The sequence below is a fragment of the Epinephelus fuscoguttatus genome, linkage group LG16 (genome assembly GCF_011397635.1).
Source record: "Epinephelus fuscoguttatus linkage group LG16, E.fuscoguttatus.final_Chr_v1".
Classification (NCBI taxonomy): Eukaryota; Metazoa; Chordata; class Actinopteri; order Perciformes; family Serranidae; genus Epinephelus; species Epinephelus fuscoguttatus.
In genome coordinates this window covers 8,817,232-8,834,287 of record NC_064767.1, presented here as the reverse complement: position 1 = coordinate 8,834,287, position 17,056 = coordinate 8,817,232, and the positions used below count along the sequence as shown (strand labels likewise).

General features: G+C 41.7%; 1 long non-coding RNA gene across 1 annotated transcript in view; it reads right to left on the bottom strand.

The window, feature by feature from the left end:
* LOC125903304 (uncharacterized) overlaps nt 1-2,617 on the bottom strand; it is a 120,512-nt gene extending 117,895 nt beyond the window's left edge. The window contains exon 1 of the long non-coding RNA XR_007451286.1: nt 2,366-2,617. This is a non-coding gene — a long non-coding RNA (uncharacterized LOC125903304). The remainder of the gene's footprint in view (nt 1-2,365) is intronic.
* Nucleotides 2,618-17,056: the final 14,439 nt, after the last annotated feature.

Sequence of the window (17,056 nt, the reverse complement as noted above, 5' to 3'; positions counted from 1 at the left end):
GATTACTGCAGAAACTAACCTCTGTGGCAAACAACAGTTTGCTACTTACACGTATTATTCGGCAAGATTATCTTCACATCTGAAAGTCACTTTTATGATTTTTGAAACGTAAATGCAATCGCAAGAAGTTAAAAGCTAATGTTGGGTTATAAACTACACCACAGTCACATAACTTTAACATCACCACCACAACAAGGCTGTAGAGCCGTGTTAAGTGTAATGACGCTCTGTTGCCTCAATTAGCCACTTGTTTTTAAAACACCTAAAAGCTTCAAAATGCACATGTGGGGTATTTATCGCCGCATTTCATGTTGTAGAACAAAACGTGAAAGTCTCTTAAGCATGTGTAAACCACAGACCTTATTTCAGGCATCTAACAAAAAACCCATTCAAAAAAACCCAGTGACTCTGAGAGGAGGAAACCAGAGGTACTAAAATGCTAACTCATTTAAGGCTCATCCTGCAGCACTCTATTTAATGAAGACTATGAGATGCAGTTGATAGCTCCGGTAAAACCTTGTAGGAGGAATCTGACTTCAGTTTACGTGATCAATTTTTTTTTTCCCAAGATCAAGGCCCTTGTGTTAAGAAAACTGCATCCAAGATGGCGGCACAAACACACACACAATGCTACACGGCTCCCTCATTTAAGCAGCTGAAGTTATTTTTCATGTTATTCGTCATGCTCATAAGATCTTGCTTTATTTGCACTGGTGCAGGCAGCTTTGACAATCTTATCATTGTATCAAGGCATCTGTAGCTAAGCTAGCCATTACGTGTCCATGTTTTTAATGGCCTTTGGTTGCTCGTAGTGGTTTTAATATTTTATAATCTTTTTAAGAATGTAATGTTTCTTACCAGTGTAATTCGGTTTTATATTTCTGTACATGTTATATTGCAATATATTAGTGTGTCATTCTCTTAGTTTGTATTGGGCTTTGGTCAGCTGCGGTTGTTTTTACATTTGCCAATAAATAAACTTGATTTGATTACCTGTAGGGTTAATGGGCAAAGTCACTTTGGAAAAAGCTTGTGTGATGCAATCAAAAGCGCAAGAAAACTACTAAATGGACCTTGCAGCAAGATTGTTTTCCCAACTACCATAATCAGCACTTGTTTTGTTCAATTGCAAAAGCTGAATCTGGCTGAAGCAGTCTTGTCAGTATGGTTGCAACGGTATGAGATCGTAAGGGTACGATAACCGTCTCAGAAAATATTGCGGTATATTTATATTATTATCAGACAGAATGACCTTTAAAGGAAAACAGAAGGGTTATTGTTGGTTAAGTAAATGTTTTATTACTATAAATAAAACTTAAGACCATTTTGTTAATGGAAGTACAGGTAAAAAGTCTGCTCTTAGGAAATAACTGAACTAAAGGGGAGACTTAATGTCCAGATGCTTTTTTTCCCACCAGTAACGGCAATTTTTATATCACGGTGTACCTTGAAACCGGTATATCACTGCAACCCTATTTGTCAACATGTAAATATGTCACAAACTGGCCTCTGTCAAATTAAACTTTCAATTATGCCTCTAATTTTTCTTCATTATTGTCACTGCAGCATGTATGTCACTCAAAACTGATAAAAATCATATCTGTCAGATTGTTTTGTCATAATTTTAAACAAAAGCACATCAGTTATGTTTCTGAAGTCTTAATTCCGAGGCCTGAGCACAAGAAAATCAAGCCTTACATGTTTCCGACAGCACCTAAATGCAGCATCTCCTGTGACTTCCCTGACTGCAGTGACTGCAGAAAGTATTTAAGTAACGCCCACTGGATTCTGGTAAGACTGTTACCAGGAGGTGACGCTCACCAACCAAACTTCACACACCGATAAGGATCAGACTATAAAAAGATCAGTGAACTTCAAACAAGTCACAAGAGTATTAATAATGACCGGGTGCTGCTCCTCTGACGCCTGTGGTGCGTTCATGGATAACTCACACTCAGAAAAATGCGGACAGGGTGCAGCCAAGTAAAAAAAAAGTTTCATGTCAAGTCATTCAATAAGTTTTTTAAAAAATACAAAAGGAAGAGGAAGACCGGGGTTACTATCTCTGGCTGACGCCACATACTTCCTTTTATCTTGCACCAACCGCCCATTACGCATGAGTGCGCTATGCACGGCCCTCAAACATCTGAACTTCTTAGAATAAGTTGTCAGTTCTGCACTGTGTATTTCTGAGCAAAATGTGTTGAAATGTTGCTGTGAAGTTGCACAAATTCAACATGGGAGAATGCAAAATTTTATCAAAGTCACACACTGCTTCCTCGTTTGTACTTTGAAGAGAGCTCAGAGCTGTGAAGTGACTTTTTTAGAGTTTAATTCAAAAAAGAAAATGAACTGACAGACTTACCCCACATCACTGGCGGTCTGGAGCAAGCTTTGCACGTCTTTTCTGTTTCTTTTTAAACTCTGCAAACATTTGCGAGGCGCGCGTCTGCACCAATATTTGACTTGACAGGTTTTCTTTCACTCTCAAACTTTTGCACTGCGGAATAAAAGTCATCCTGGACGCACAGCAAGCGACTTGCGCGCTTTCTCTGCCTCTGTCAGTGCCTGTCTTCACCAAACTTTTTTAAACCAGAGCTGTCCTGTGCAGCTCCACCATTCATACTGAAGTGACTGCGGGACTTGCAGCGTAATGCATTTTCGTATTTTTGGACACACCCACCTCCTGTCAGTCCTTCCTTCTCTGCTGCACCAGGGGAGCCTTACAATGAAGGGCGCTCTTGATTGTCATCAGTGTTGAACTGGATCCCACACGGAGACGCACTGGAATGTACAGAGTCACATTCATTCATTAACAATGGTTGAAAGTACAAACCTATCACTGACCTATATGAACAATGGGGTTAAGTATCTGTGTTAAAAGTTCACTCATCATGACATGACCTGCCTCTGCAAAATTCACACATAAACCGAAACACTTGACTGGGAAATATAAGAAATAAAAATGTGTGAAAATAAGTTTCCAGTCTGTAAATATTCCTGAATGAGAACTTACCTAGTTTGATTTTTTTTTCTTTATTACGACCTTCATGGGAATGTATCCACCCTTCGGGGGGTCCAAGCAGTGTAAATCCAACCTAATTATTTTTAAGAAAGTCATAATGTGTTTAGTTTATTTGGCACCACTAACACACACAACTATGAAAATGTCAAGGATAACACCAGAAAGTCCAGGATTAATTTTCCATCGCGGTGTGGAAAGACGATAATGTTGGGGCCTGTTCTAATTCTCGACTCAGTTCAATTTGATTTTATTTATAAAGCGCAGTGTCACAAATCACCATTTACCTCAGAGGGCTTCACAGCATATGGCCTTCTGTCCTTGGACCTTCCAGCACACGACGATCCAGCCACGATCCAGGTGCAGCCGCAATTTGGGGGCATCCGCGAGACACTGGAGCACAAAGGCTCCAGAAGAGGAGCCAAGATAGTGACATGCAATGTTAGTAACAGGACATGAATGTTAGCAAACGAAGAACCAACTTTTCAGAATCTGAGAGAGAAGGTGAGAAGGAGAGACGATAAGAAGGGGCTCAGTGTTATTGGAGGTCCTTCGCCCGATTAGGCCTATGTCAGCGTAACTAGGGGCTGGTCCAAGACAAGCCTGAGCCAGCCCTAACTATAAGCTTTATCAAAAAGGAAAGTCTTAAGTCTAGTCTTAAATGTGGAGACGGTGTCTGCCTCTCGAACTGAAACAGGAGGATGGTTCCACAGATATCTGAGGGCTCTGGCTCCTGTTCTTCTTCTACCCATTCAACAAACTTCAGTTTATTCATCCAAACAAGACTGACACTTCTTTTTTTTAGCTGAGACTAAATGTAAATAAGCCTAGCCGCCTATAGTCATGCTAATGACTCGGTGTTGCTGTCACTGAGTTAAATGCTAATATTAGCATACTTACATCTGCTGATGAGAATGGCTCGCAGGTGTGTGTGTGTGTGTGTGTGTGTGTGTGTGTGGTCATAAATCAAAGCACCAGACAAAGTAAATATTTGACCTGATGAGGGTGCAAGAGGACACATTAGGGCCTGGGTATTCCACAGAGGACCCTTAAACCTTTCAGTTACTGCAGGGAGGCCACCAAATTTACCTTTTAATAATTTAGCTAAACTTTTAGTCAATGTATTTTATTTTTTTTTTAAATAAAAGTGTGTCTGAAAATACACATTAACACAAATCCATCATATTATTAGCGAAAATATACTATAGTTTACAGTATGGGATTTAATGATAGGCTAACTGTTACCCATGAATCCTTGTGCTTCATGTGTGCTAGCTAACTGTCAATCACTGTGTGGCACCTTTTTTTCCACATATTGGCCAGTTAGCTGTATTATTATCAGTATGTCAGGTGTATGGACACAGTTGCGAGCCATAATGGATCGTTTTGTAACTTTCCAAGCAAGAGACTCTGACACACAGTCCGCCTTAGAAACCACAGGTGAAAGTGCAGAGGGTGAAGCTAATGCATGTAGCCATACTGCATCTGCTGCTGACAGCAACAGGCGAGCACAAATGAGAGAAGACCCAAAAATATTCAAAAAATTATCTCTAGTCCAATTCAGTTTTTATACAGCATATATGTGGCAGGGAGTCCGTGGTCCATCTCTCTTTCAGTTATTTGGTTCTTGGCCTGAAAAGTCCAGAGTTATCAGGACTAAAACCTCTTCCTAAATGGACACAATGGGAATGAGCAAATATCATATTGTTTAAAGGAGCTATATGTAAGAAATCTAAAGCAAATAGTCGTAAAATCCTCCTAATATGTCACAGAGACTAAGGAATAATGTTCATATAACATACTGATCTCACCGACAACAATAGTACAGCCAGAATATTCGCATTTTAAAAAACTTTTTACGGTCCGCAAATCATGTTTATGTTTTGAATTTGTGTTTTGGCCTGTTGCGCCACCCACCGCCGTCTACCAGTCACACAGTCAGTAGAGTCTCAGCATCAGTTACAGTTACAACTGAGCTACAATGACTGACTGTGCGACTAAACCCAAACAACCTCGTTATGATTCCCAAAAACACCATGACAAAACTCGAGGCAAAACGAGGGTCTATATAGGAGATGCTTTTGAATGGTGGAGAGGTTGAAAGCGGAGAAGAATTTGAAATCGGATGTCGTAGTGGCTACTCTTCTCCTCGACAGGTAAGCTTTAGCCAAAGTTGGCTAACTAGCATCATAGCTAGACGGGGATGGACATTTCGAATAGTTTCAACTGTTATTCATTTTCGATCATACATTGTAGCCCATGCGCAGGTGGGTCATCGACCCGACTGACTTTTTTGAGAAACAAACGTTAACAGCACGGCATAGCATTAGCAGCAGACTCCTCCTCCGCTGTATCCCGGCAGCAGCAGAGAAGCCAGAGCCCTCCACAACAGATACGCAGGACTTCTATTTTTGCCGGACGCTGGAGCACAATGCAGCAATTCAGCACAGAGCAGCAACCTTGAATCTGTAGGGGAGGGGGGGGCAGACACGACTCGCGGCAGTATTTTGAATTTGAGTGCAGTAACCGTTTTGGCCACATTCTTACATACAGCGCCTTTAAGTTCTTCCCAATAAAGATGTCCCAATCTATTTTGTGTGTCAGGGAATAGACTATGCAACGTGTCACTTGCTTGAAAAAACGCTCACCCTAGCTCTGTTTTTGTGAAACATTGCAGACCTTCAACCTATTTTTGGAGCATCCATCCATCCATTTTCATCCACTTATGCAGGGCCGGGTTGCGGGGGCAGCAGGCCAAGCAAAGCACCCCAGACATCCCTCTCCCCAGCAACACTTTCCAGCTCCTCCTGGGGACCCCAAGGCATTCCCAGGCCAGATGAAATACGTAATCCTTCCAGGGTGTTCTGGGTCTGCACCAGGGCCTTCTACCAGTGGGACGTGCCCAGAACACCTCTAACAGGAGGCGCCCAGGAGGCATCTTGATCAGATGCCCGAACCACCTCAACTGACCCCTTTCGACATGAAGGAGCAGCAACAACAAGTCATTCCCTAGGCGCTATCAAAGCTTGATAGGGTCCCTGAATGTTGTTGTTCGTGGTATATCTGGACAAGATTTCATGCTGCGACCACCAGAGTTTGCTTGCTCACTGTATTTTTGGAAGAGGTGTCATCTTCTGGAGAAACTGAATGTCTGCTGATAGTTTCGTGACTATCGATCAAATAGTTTTTGAGATATTTCAATCTGGACCAAAGTAGCGGGCTAACTAACTGCCACAGCCACTTCTAGTCTTGGAAAATATTTTTTTATGGTGTATTTTTATTCATGAGAACTTACCTGGCTGGTGTTTTTACGACAGTTGGTCATTAGGCTCTTGCATCAAGCAACCTGGGAGTTCAAGCAATGCAAATTAAGCCTACTATTTGAGAAAAGCAAGTAATGTAGAGGTCTGCTCATGTAATGACCAACAAGCCTCAAGGTTCAGTTCATTTATGGAACATCATGAAAATTACAGTACTCTCGTCCTAAATACAGAACATACTGTAAAACATAAACACCTGAAACCATAGATTAAAACAACATAAAACTATACTCCACACTGAATCGCTAAAAGCAACACAGGAACCATTCAAGCACTGCCATCAAAAACTAGAACTGCAAATTAATGTTTAATAAGGCAATCCACATTAGCCACATGTCAAGGATGTCTGACATCCTTCTTCTTTTTTTCTCCCATGCTTCATGCACTATTAATACAGGACTTTATGCAGATATGAAAGCTGTCATGCTTAAAAAAAGTCAGGGAAATTCAGCACATTTTCATGAACATACACACATACACAGAGGAAGTAAAAGCAGAAGTTGTGGCAAAAGCTGGGGTGACTTCCCTGCAGCTTGTTTCGTTTAGCTCTTAATGCCTTGCTCAAAAGTACACACAGGTCATTACTGAAGGGGAAATAGCGTTCTCGTCACTGCTGTGCGTGTTTGGAAGTGTCCGCCTCAGTCGGTAATTGTTACCGCACAGGCCTCGATGGGATGGAATATGACGACTTCCTGACGTGGACAAACACACTTCTGTATTTAGTGAGATAAACTGAGATGAACCTGGCCAGTATCTGCACAAATGATGAGAGAGGAATTTCCTGTTGAGATTTACATAATGTGTGTGGAAATGCTGCTGCTGGTAACGTTGGGCTGGTGAAGAAAAGTAGACGTTAGAGGAGAGGGAAGTAGAGCTGTTGTGACATGATGAGATAGTGAACTCCTCCCAGTAGAGATGTTTCAATAACTGTGTCCTACAAATGACCTGAATGTCATCTTCTAATGAGAAAACTCTGAGGAACAGACAGGGTGGTTTCTGTATGTTGGACTGAAGAGCCCTTATTACCAAGAGCAGTGTGTTGGGTCCGTCACATGGTGATAAATTTGATGGGTCATGAGATGAATAAGAGGGTAAGACACAGGGCTGGGTATTGGTACTGGATACCTGGAATAACAGTACCAAGTAGTATCGAAGCTTCTCCGGTCAAACGATACCTGCATTGGATTCTTTATGTACTGGATTCTTTTTGCGTACAGCCAAGCAGCAAAAGATTGGCCTACTACCGCAGCAGCTACAACCCATAGTCTGTTTTGGTGAGGTCGAGCACAGTGTATTTAATGGAGTCGGCAGCTTAGCGTGCTGAGATTCCACCAAAATATTGACAAGTATGACTATGCTACACACCTGTAGCAGAAAAAAGGTATCAAACGAAGTACTTTATTGGTATCCACATCACTTTAAGCGTACTATTATTCGTACTGGTATCATATTTCTTATACGATACCCAACCCTAGTGAAAAAGCAAAAAACATATTTTTGTCACAAAGATTATTACTGGGTTTTACTTCTTCAAATCGACACTCTTTGGTTGAACATATGCAATCAGTGACGAGAAGCAGACATCACTTCTTTTTACTGGAATAGTGTGATATTGTGACATTACACTTACACACTTCCTGAGAGTTACATGACAAGATGGATACCACTCTCATTTCTGTCTGTTAAATGTGAAGCAAGAACCGGCAGGCGATTAGCTGCACATTAAGATGCAACCCAGACACATCATCAGTGATTCTCTTTTGATACACAGCCATCTTGACGCCCTCTCAGCAGCATCAGTGATGTCCCTGATGGCTCTGTTGTTGTGGAGTCCTCACATCCCAAGCAACTTGAGGGCCCTGTAGAGCGACTCTGCAGCCAACCTTGATGGGGTATCATCAGGTCTTCCATCCCCTGCTTCAGCATTCACCTGCAAGCTCCTCATACTTGGCCTTTATCCTCTCAAACGCCTCTCCCATCCGGTCTTCCCAGGGCTCTCTCAAGCTTGGTATAAAGACTGAAAGCAGAGGTAACCACTAGCCTGACAATTTTTACACTTGAGCTATGAAATATTGACAGTATTTAACTTGGGATGCACTAATTTATCAGATGCACATCAATATCAGCTGATATCACCTTGTTGACTGCAACTGGCCTATCCCAGTGGCCGATGTTCATCTGTTGTGTCACATCAATTTTGCACTGGTTAAACGTGTCAATTATTTGCAGTCAGACTGAGACAACAGTAGCCAGCACACCCAGCTGCTGATTCGGAGAAATAGCCGCTAGCAGGGCATAAATCTGGTATGATGTACCAGAGCAATGGGTGCCATGTGGACATTTGGTTTATTTTCATGTTTGTTTTCAGTGAGCGACAGTTCAGCTCTGCATTTCATGTCTTGGATGAGACAAAAAAAATGTCAGGGACAAGTGATTTTTTATTCACAGCTGACCGTTAAGAGCAATTACATGTATAAAAAGTATTGTGACCGTTAAGAGCAATTACATATATAAAAAGTATTGAACCACTACGAGCAACCAAAGGCCATTGAAGACATGTACGTCTTATGATTTGTCTTAAAAGTGTTAGTGGAGGGAGAGCATTTGATTGAGAGTGGAAGGCTACTCCAAAGCTTTGGAGCAGCTACCAATCTGTATGATGACTAGACGACAACAAATTCGGTATCGACATCAGCTTTCAGCCAAAATCTTTTTTAAAATATTAGCATTACCCCAGAATTTCACAAGAAATGCATCCCTACATTTCACCCCCCACAAAACCACAAATTATACACAAAAACAGACTTTTGGTTTTTTGGGCGGATTACCTAAGAAGAGATATGATGTGTTAATTAGAGATTTCTCTTTCTCTTTCATTTCTTCTTTGATGCTGTGATCACATTTTGAAATAAAGCCCCAGTATCAATTACTCAAACAGGAATTTAACCAGTTGACTGAAGGAGTGGAACTTAAAAGAAGACTTCTGTAAATATTGAGACTGTTGTTTCAGCTCCTACAGATAAGATTTAAAAAGATCCTGTTTTTTTGTTACACTGAGTTTTGGCTCCATGGTGGTCCAAAGTCTGTGGTTTTACAAGGAAGCTGCTGTCAGATCAGAGTCCTTGAAAGTGTCCTTTGTTAGACTGTTTATGCACGGGTTACATCTAAATGCACTTCAGTACTGTATGCTGCTGTGTGTAGAGTTAAGACGTGAGAAAAGCCGCAGGGTTGGAGGGTGTGTTCACTGTGACACACTTAGATTAGCTTATTGTGGAAACAAACACAACAGGATTTTTTCCTGGAGGCAGCGCTCTTTTTCCCACAGGCTCTGCACAGACACACAGTCATTACAAACACTCAGGCCTGTCTGTTTCCCAACACATGCCTCAGTGTAGTCTGGCACAAAACACAACTCCCATACTGTTACACAATCTTGCATATTGTTGGGCATTTAAATCTGATCTAGTCATGAATCCAACAATAGAAAGGCTCAGCTTCAACACTGCTTCTATTATTGATTTAATATTGTGATTATCAGTATGGAAGGATGCAGCACGGAGGTTTTTCTTGTTTGGTTACTTGCTAACCAAGCAAGGTGACAGGAAGTCTGCTGTGCTTTGAGCAAAGGAAAGTGTCAACATTGTCTCATTGAGGTGATGTAGTTGAGCTCAAGGCACAGCTTAAGCTGACAGGATATTGTTTACTGGTTTAGAAAGTGCCCTGCATTGAGATGTTCCTCGAAAGGAAAAGTTGTTGTCAGTTGTTTCAGCAAATGCTCCAAAACAAAAATCAGATGTAGGTATGAAAGATTTACTCAAAGAGCTTTAAAAAATAATAACAAAAAAGTGAGTCTTTTTCAAACTGCATTATTGTCTTAGCTTTTACTCTCGGCCCAAGAACTCATTCAAAGTCTACATTTAGCCAAGTACGGTCTTTATGACTGGAAGTCATTTTGAATCACCTATTTTATCAGGCATGCTCCTGCTCCATATTATACAGGCAATGGCAGAGGACATGAGCTGAACAGACAACTATAATTTTTGCACTAGAGCTGTTTATGTGTCAACAACTTTAAATCTGAGATTTTGTTTCTTTAAAAAAGAGATGACTCATTTAAATATTAAATATAAGGAAGATTTGATGCCCTTTTGAAAGTTAGCTAGCAGGTCCACCTTTAAGATTACTGGTCATTCAACATCCAAGGTCATCCCAAGTCAGACGATCTTATCTCGGCAAGCTATTTGGTGTAGATGGCACCATAGATATACAAAAATGAAAATGACTACTTCAAAGTTTAACCTGCAAACTCCCAACAACCTGAGTTTGAACCATACACATTTGTAGGGTCTTGGATGTTGAGCTGCACCCTCTGGATAGCGGAGGCCAGACCGGGTCCTGCTCCAATCAGAATCCCTCTGTGCGTTCCAACACCAATAAAATATAGTTCGCCAGAAAAAGATTTAGTGTGTCCCAATGCATAGCATGTGAAACGCAGCGTGCCAAAATTAACAGGATGTTCTGCTACATCCGGTCCAGTTTTGCAGCATGTGGGCCAGCATGCTTTTCTGGTTATTCTGACCCACAATCCCCTGCTCAGCGGAAAATAGATCACATCAGCGGGGCAGCAAACAGATGACAGCTGACTGACAGCTCTCAGAAGCCGCAATAACGTCTGACAGTGAATTCAAGTAAGTGATGACCATTTGAATAGTGATGATAGGAATATTAATTGTTAGAGCGAACAAAATAATCATTAATGTTACAAACAATAATAGGACAGAGAACTGCGCATGTAACTTCACTGTCGCAAATATAATATGTTAGAATCTACAATCAGTGCAGTTATAACTTTAAAGTTAAGCTACATACATCACAAAGTAACAACAGCAGAGCTCTCCAGTTTGACCTGTCTCTGGCGAACTTGGTGAGCGGTTTTATCTCCAAGGTAACGGATAACAGAAAGCAAGAGGGTCAAACTTCAGGGCGTAATGTTATGAGACAGTAGTATCTTCCGATGGTGTGCATACTGCATGCAACAGTACATACCTTTTAAAGGAAATGGCTACTTTAGAATGAAAATACAGACAGTACTTACTGATCCTCATGCCGACAAGAAGTCCAGCGTCCAGGCGTGCTGTGTTTACATGGCAATTCGCGCGAGACTTGAGAACTCGCACCACCACTAGCCATCAGCTAGTTTTGCACGAGTTGCCATGTAAACACATCACGACTGCAGGGCAGGCTAACTGACCACGGTGAGAAATGATGCCATAAAAGTGGAGTAAATTCCGTCTTTTCAAGTCAATTTCGCATGCTGCGACTTCAGGGCACTTGGATTATGACGGATGAGCTGTTCTGACGTTTTTGAAATGCATTAGCAGAGTTTTATTACATTTTCATAATGTGGGTACCATGTACTGTACAAATGTAGCTGTTATTCCAGCTAGCTGTTATCCTCCGATACCCTGAACGAGTTTTGTGGATTAAAAAAACTACACTGGACTTCTGTGTACTGTGTGTATTTTCATTCTGAAGTGGCCATTTCCTTTAAGGGCAACTGCAGTACCTACTAAAATTAAAAAGAAAAAGTGTTGGATTTGGAGCATACCCCCTGACTCATCAAGACAGGAAGTGGAGTGGAGATAAGCCACGCCTCACCCAATCAGGTGCAGGAAACCACACATCTTAATCAGCATGGCTGTAAAAGTCAACACCGTCTCTCATTTAAATTCGTCGCGACCAGTTCCACTACATGTTGTTTTTCTGTAACCTCCATAATTTGATGACACATTTGACAGGACCTCATCTCCTCCCCCTTAGTGAGAAACTCAGCCTCAATATTCCTGAACGCTGCAGCCACGTCCTCAGTGAGCCACATCACCGGTGTTAAACCTGTTTCCTATTTGAGTTTTGCTGAGTGTTATCTGCAAGTATTTTTAATCTAGAAATCAACCACATTAAAATGAAGACCAGATAAAGTTTTGTTTCACTTTCACTCTCCTATATTCTTATCTCTATGTCCTGTTTTCACAGCAAGCAGATGCCACGTTGTGTGTGTGGGGGTGTGTGTGGGATCTAAACACAGATTTCATAAACAAGCACGTGTACCCACAAACAACCAGCACCTCGCAATGAGCTGGAGTTACTAAATAACTTCCACAAATCAGGACATAGCGTCAGACTGAGCGTCTCCTCGTCAGCACAGGGTATTACTTTCCTCGTAAAATATGTGATTTCTCTTTTCCTGCCTTTCCCAGTATTTAGCCCTTTACTTTGAACACACTGAGGCCCTGTGGCATCACAAAGACAGGGTTACAAGTACCTCATACGAGTTCAGGAAAGAGGAGTTCTTTAAACAGCCTTCAGTGGAGACTTCAGAAGTTTTAAAACCACAAGACTTTTGATCATCTTAAAGACACACCGAGACACCCACAGGCAGTTCCAGTTCCTGTTGGCTCCGGACTCTCAGTTAACTGGTCATGTGACGTTTCCCTGGAATGTTTTTTAAGACATGTTGACTGAAAGCGACACGTGTTTCCAGGAAACCACACACACATTATCAGCAAGTTAAACACAGCAAGACACTGGAGGCTTGGTTATCTTACAAATTACACTGTGCGACACTGGATGCCCAGTCATGCCTGATGCACACATGGGAGGCCTGTTGGCATAGTGAGCAGTGTCCCAGTCATAGATTTAATCTAACCTCTAGGTATTCTTAAAGGTTAAATACAGACAGTGATCAAGTGAAGCTTGTCTAATTAATTTTCTCTAACGTGTTGAGACATGTTCACAATTATTTTCTGGGGCAGCGGAACAAGCTTAAGAAACGAAACAAAAACATAACGCTGACTCTTATCAGCTTAACATGTGAACAAACAGTTGCCTATTTACTGATGCAGTAGAAACAGAGCAGCATTATCATTCATTTGGAGTCCAATATTCACCCTCCTGAGGGAAATACTTGCTCTTTATCTGATCAACGCTCCACCGTGTCACCGTGTCTGACAACTAGCTGGTAACCGTAGCTGTTTCCTTTCAATTATCAAGTGAAGTTTAAGTAATCTTTTGAAATGTCGCAAGAATCTCCAAGTTAAACTCAGTCCTGTCTTCATTCATTCTCTGTAACAGCTTATCCTGTTAGGGGACACAGGCGGGCTGGAGCCTATCCCAGCTGACACTGGGTGAGAGGCAGGGTACACCCTGGACAGGTCGCCAGACTATCACAGGGCTGACACATAGAGACAGACAACCATTCATGCCTACGGTCAATTTAGAGTCACCAATTAACTTGCATGTCTTTGGACTGTGGGAGGAAGCTGGAGCACCTGGAGGAAACCCACGCTGACACAGGGGGGAACATGTAATTTCCGCACAGAAGGGCTCCCCGACCCTGGGTTCAAACCAGGAACCCTCTTGCTATGAGGCGACAATGCTAACCACTATAAGTCCTGTGGCCTGACCTGGGATTAAACACACCGTTTTGCCATTAGGCCATTTAGCGTAATGTACTGTCCCATTCAGATATGCAAAGAACTTGCTAAACGAGCTCCCACTTAGATAAAAAAAAAAAAAAAAAAATTTCTGCGGAAACCATCTGTCTGCATATCCAAAGTAACCGCCCCATTGCTATCAGTCAGCTGCATCCTCAGCTCTGGAAAGATATTCAGTCACTCTGTCACGTGATACGATTGTAGGTACAGGCGGAAACAGCTGAGTGTCCACACGGCCAGATTGTCTTTATTCCCCCCCCCCCCTGCTACCCACCCACTTTCCTTTCATTTTTTTCATTGCCCCTGTGAATTTATATAAACATATTTTTCATCCCTTACACAACCTTTCTGGAGGTTACACGGTGGCTACCAACTGGTACCTGACCTGCTGCAGGACTCTGGTTTGGAGTGAATAAACTGAGCTCCACAAAGCATAGCTTCATCAGAAGTTGCCAGTACAGGCTGCACTTAAACATGGCTGTAATCAGCCGGTAAATGGAATAGAAGTAGAGGCCGCTATCCAGAAACATAACAAGTCACCATGGCCATCCAACCCATCTACGATAGAAAAATAGAGAGAGGTCTCCAAGCATTTGTTTCAAATACGCAAGTTTTAACTGTTCTTTCATATCAGCTACTATTGGCCATGTTTTATGCTTACCAGAGATGGAGAGAAATTCAGTCATGTGAGTTAAATGTTCGCAACCTCAGAACTTACTTGATATAGGTGTTTCATGTCCTGTTTATTGCATTTACTCTTTTTCCAAGAAGGTAAAAACCACCTCAAGTGAGCATAAATACCTATTTTGTTTAATTGAGGGTATTTCTGAGGTATTTTTTGGTCTCTTTTTCTGTTGTTTATTAAAACAGCTGCCTGCTGCAAATAGAAATAGCTGAGGGCAGAGTTTGCTGGACAGAAAACCAAAACAATGAGCTAAAAGATGATAAAATGCTCCGTAGAATTGAGGGGAACTGTAGTTGGGTGCTAAATTGCCACTGTGAGAAACCCCTTTCATATTTCTGTATATCAAGTTTATTATTTATCCATTGTTAATGTAACAATATTGAATTGGAGTACTTTGATATGATTAGTGAATAAGACCTGACTGTATTTCTGTGTTGTTGTCTTTACTGTACTGACTGCTTTTACTAAGGGAGAAATTTGATTGTATAGAAAAAGATGAGGTGATTTTCTCATCAACCTTTCACTCTTTTCACCATCTGCTGTCAGCACCAACTCTAAAAGTTGGTAAGTGGTATTTGTATTTGAAAAGTGGTATTTGTGATGCACACACCCCTGTTACCACACCCAGTTGACACAGTATGTACAGAATATAGAGCATTACAGTGATGACAAAATGAAGCATTGTTGTTTAGGTCATGTTCCCACCCGTGCAACTGGGAGTGCCGATAAAAGCCAGGAAGTGTGTTAGAAAGACACAACAGAAATAACCACTCAATGTCCTCCTGTGGCAAAATAAAACTCCAAGTCCACCAAGTTGTGGATCTAAAAGTTTCTCTCAAGCCATAGAAAGTATCTGTCATGTCTGGTTGCTATTTTGGGGCCTTTCAAGGTTAAATTTCTGAGAAAATCCTTTAGAGGTTTGTTTATTACTTCACTCAGCGGAAAGGACAATGAATTTGTTGGTCCGCCCACGTTTAAACACCAGAGATTAACAGATGTGTCAAATCCTGTGCTTTTGTACGCCCAGACCAGGGGAATTAGCCTCGGTATGAGGAAGAGTAGACTTACATCAGATAGAAAAGACATCATTATAACCTGCTTTTTGTGCAGCTAATGACTGACTGCCTTTAACAAAAAGGTTTTCTCATGCAGTCATGGAAATGTTTTGGCATTTGGAGGCAGTAAATGATGAAATAATCAGTTTGGCTGTGAGGTACATTAATTAACTGTCAGACAATCATCTAACTGAAACAAAATAAATACATCTAAATAGTTTGACGTGAGTGTGAGGAGCTGCTCTGTGTCTCGCAGCTCTGTAAGGAGGGTGTGGACCACTTGTTTGTTCGGATGTTTTCCATTTGCTTTGGAATGTTCTCAGAGCTGTTGGTTAGACGCGATCTAAGACTCTGAGCCGAACACACATTGCACATCCTCCCACACGCCGGCTACATGATATTTGGGTTTCCACACTCAGCTAGGCCTCAAATTCCAAGACTCTTCAACATCTTAAAAAGCTAAAAGAAATGGGTTTTCAAAGTCAGACACTGTGGGACCCCCCTCACTCAAAATCCTAACAACTGCCCGCATAAATGTTTTAGCCGTTCATGTGCTGGAAGGAAAGTCCCACAGTCTTGAGTTTCAAAGTTGTTGGCTAAACACAATGCTGGCATTTAGCTGTATGAGAAAATCCAACAGCATCACATAACTGTGCAACTGTATTCACGAAAACAAACCTGATCCTGTAGACAATATATCATCACAAGCTCTAGGTACAGCTGTGGACTGTATTTTTTAAATGTGCCTTTTTTGGGCCCTGTTACCACTGCCTCATTTGGTCCAGACCTTTGGACTTTTCTGTTTGAGATTACAGGTGTGAAATCAATCACAGTTCAGACCTTGCACTGACAAAAAGAGGTGGTCTGAGTCGGAACGGTTCTGTACATATCTGGTGTGAACATGTTTTTTGTTCAGACTTTCAGATCAATCACAGGAAGTGCTGGCAAGCTATCGTCAAGTGACAAAGTGGTTTAGTACCTCAGTGCATGTTTGTGTGGTTTAGTGACAGAGAGATTGTTGGTGGCTGCACTCAGAGACAGACAAGTGTTGGCAATCAATGCAGAGGAGAAAGCAGCAATAAAGTTGTCAAGCACGAGCACATGCAGCTTTCTGTTTGTCCACGAATGACACAACATGGCAAAATGAGCCGTGGTAACACATGGGGAGAGGAAGAGGCAATTTTACAGAGTCAGGTGGAAAAACTCACAAAGTCTAAGACACTTTTCAATTATTTTCTGAGAGGATGAGAAAGAGAGAATACAAGGACGAAAGGACCCGTCTACAAATCAAGAGACACAGCTCATGTAGGTGACGATCCCAGGACATACATTTGTCATGTACAGCTGTCGAATGTAAAACCAAAACTAACCAAGTGTATACGATGCAGCAAAAGTGGGAATCTTGGTTCAGACTTTCAGGTGTGAAAAGGCCCTAGTGTCAGATTATTACGATCGAGAACTCTGAGGTTCATTAATGTTAA